Below are 3,565 nucleotides of genomic sequence, written 5' to 3' on the forward strand. Positions count from 1 at the left end.
TTCCAGGTTGATGAACCAGAACGCATTCACGTGCCACAGAGCAGGGCCCCAAGCTGCACAGGGACAGAAGCTCCTTTATTCTGGACCTCACCTTATGTATCTCTCATCTGACTGTTGATTTATATCCTTTATACTAATCCTGATCTAGTGAGTAAACTGGTTTCATGAGTTCTATGAGCTGCTCTAGCAAATTAATTGAATCCAAGGAGGGGGTTGTGGGACCTGTGATTTATAACCAGTCGGTCAGAAGCACAGGTGACCACCTGGATTTGAGACTAGCATCTGAAGTGGAGGGCAGTCTTGTGGGACTGAGACCTTACCTGTGGAATCTGATGCTCTCTCCAGGTAGATAGTGTCAGAATTGAGTGGAATTGTAGGACACCTAGCTGGTGTCAGAGAATTGCTTGTTGTGTGGGGGGAAAACTGCACACATTGGAACTGGATGCGGAATAGCAGGCTGCTATGACAATATACCATAGACTGGGTGGTCTAAAAAACAGAAGTTTATCTCTCACAGTTCTAGAGGCTGGGAAGTCCAAGATCAAAGTTCTGGCAGATTTGGTCCCTGTGAGAGCCCGATTCAAGGCTTACAGACTGCAACCTTCTTGCTGTGCCCTCACATGGCAGAGAGAAGGTCCCTCCCTCTTCTTAAAAGGACACTAATCCAGTCATGGGGCTGCACCCTCATGACCTCACCTAAACCTAATCACCTCCCAAAGGTCCTGCCTCCAAATACCATCATACTGGGGTTTAGGGCTTTAACATATGAATTTGGGAGGACACAACATTCATTCTACAGCAACCAGCAAAATAGACTGAGAAGGAAGAGCTAATGAGGAAGGAGAAAAACCAAGAGTGTGTCATATCCTAAAACCAAGAAAAGAGTTTCAAGGATGAGAGAGTGATCAACAGGGTCAAATGCTGCTGATGAGGCTAAGAGACAACCTTTGATTTAACATCATGTTGTCTGAGATCTTGACAAGGGTACCTTCAGTGGAGTAATGAGGATGAAAGCCTGATTCAAGTGGACTCGAGAGAGACTGAGAGGACAAAAATTAGAGGCAGCAAGTACAGATAACTCTTTTAAAGAACTTTGCTGGGCTTCCCTGGTGGCACAGTGGTTAAGAATCCGCCTGCCAATGCAGGGGATGCAGGTTCGAGCCTTGGTCTGGGAAGCTCCCACATGCCACGGAGCAACTAAGCCCATGCACCGCAACTACTGAGCCTGTGCTGTAGAACCCGTGAGCCACAACTACTGAGCCCGTGAGTGACAACTACTGAGCCCGCATGCCACAACTACTGAAGCCCATGCACTTAGAGACGTGCTCCGCAACAAGAGAAGCCACCACAATGAGAAGCCCGCACACCACAACGAAGAGTAACCCCCGCTCACTGCAACTAGAGAAAGCCCACGCGCAGCAACGAAGACCCAACACAGCCAAAAATAAATAAATAAATTTAAAGAACTTCGCAATAAGGGGAGCAGAGAAACGGGGCAAAGCTGGAGGAGAATATAATGGGAGAAACTGCAGAATATTTGTATGTTGATGAGAATAAAGGGAAAATGAAATGATGAAAACAGATATAGTCAATTCTCAATTACACAAGAAAACAGACAAAAAATAGTGTGACCTATTTGATGAGTTTACTTTAAAAGATCTTATGGACTAATATCTGAAACATATTTTTTAAAGTGTATGTAAGTTGTGAAACATAATAAACACCCACAAACCCACCACCCACACCAAGAGCTAAATCACCACCAATCACATCTATTCATGTGCTCTTCTCTCTTCCATGCCCCCTGCCTCTCTCTTAGAAGAAAGCAACTTTCCTGAATTTTATGATTGTGAATTCCTTGTAAAGTTATATTCTCTTCACTACATTCTGTTGTATTTATTGACTGACAGAACTTCAACCTGGCCTCCTGCAGACTGTCACACCACTTCGGTCAGACAGTAACATGAAATTACTTTCTTACACCTAACCTCCCACACTAAAATTCCATTTTTCACCTTCCATCTCTAGCTTTGCCTAAAACTCCCCTTCTTCTGCATGAACATAATTATTATTCTTTCTTCTCTGTATCATTTACCCTGCATGGAAGCAGGAAGGGCCCAGCACACCTTCTTCCCTTGTACACACACAGAACAGACCCTAGTGGCCACAGCATTCTTTTTCTCCTGGAAGATGCACCTGTAGCCCTCAAACCTCCAGCCTCCCTGTCCAATCCTAAGGCACACACTGCCCAGCAGATGCCTATACCAACAGCCGGTGGCCCCTCAACAGAGGGCTCAGGAAGGTGAGTGATGGCCAGTGATTCTGTTTCTTTCATCCCCTACTTGCCCGTGGACAAGTGGCCATTCTCAAGTCATCCAGAATTCTCCACGTGTGCAAGGACCTGCAAGACTCTGACAAATGCCAACAGACTGGACCCTTTACACACTGATGACAGCAAGCTCTGAAAGCCCTCTGCATACAGAAAACAAAAACCCAGCTGCCCCACTTGCTCACAGACGCTTGAAATTGCTTTAAGGAGAGAAAACAGTTTTCATCTCACAACTACAGAAACCTTTGAAGGCCTTGGATGAACTAACTCACTGATTTAGACCAGCGCACACTACTGTTGGACTGAAAGAGTGGATGACGCAATGGGCACCTTAAAAATGGGTATGAAATGCCAAGGGTTATGGCAGAGAAAGAGGGGGCTTTTTTTGCTTCCTTGGGAGTTTAAGAAAGAAAAATCTTGAAATCAGAAGACTTTGGCAAAGGTCTTGTCAAACTCGGCCTCACTGCCAGTTGTCTGACCATAGGCAAGTTACTCAACCTTTTAAGCCTGTCTCTTATTTCTAAAGGGAAGGTAAATATCGATACCTACCTCCAGAGTTACTGTGAGACTTCGATGCCATTCTGCACGTGACTATTTTCCTTCTTACCCTGTTGCCTCTGGCATCTTGAGCTCTGTTCCTATCCACACTAGCTCCATTCCCCTTTCTTAGCATTATAGATGTTAAAAGCGAGAAGTCTGGAACCACGAAATGTGGGTTCAAATCCTAACCCTATCACTTGCTGTGATCTTGGGCAAGTTACTTAGTGCTCTGTGCTGTTTTCTCACCTGTAACAATGAAGATAATAAGAGTACTTGCTTCATGGGGTGATTGTAAGGACTGAGCGAGTTAGTCTGTTAAAAAAAATAAAGGGGGGGGGGGGACACTGCAAGAAGCGCTTGTGACAATTGTTCCCCAGGGCTTCCCCTCACGTGCTCACTTTCCGCAAGCCAAAAAAATCACTGAAAACTCCTCCACTTCTGCTCTCTAATGTACAAAAGCCCACTGTAAATTGCTACACATTCCCCCAGGTTTCTCAACGCCCCCAGTCTCATCCCTAAACCGCTAGGTCGTCTGGTCCTGCCACACACACAAAAAAACCCGAAGCAGTTCTCAGTTTCCTAGCCCCGCCCCGGGCGGAACTTCGGGAACCCAGACTGAGCTGGAGGCTGTGGCAGAGGCCTGAGCGAGACGGGAGGGGCGGAGCCGCGGGGTGGGGAGCGGGGGCGGCTCGGTGA

The sequence above is a fragment of the Tursiops truncatus genome, chromosome 4 (assembly GCF_011762595.2).
Source record: "Tursiops truncatus isolate mTurTru1 chromosome 4, mTurTru1.mat.Y, whole genome shotgun sequence".
Lineage (NCBI taxonomy): Eukaryota > Metazoa > Chordata > Mammalia > Artiodactyla > Delphinidae > Tursiops > Tursiops truncatus.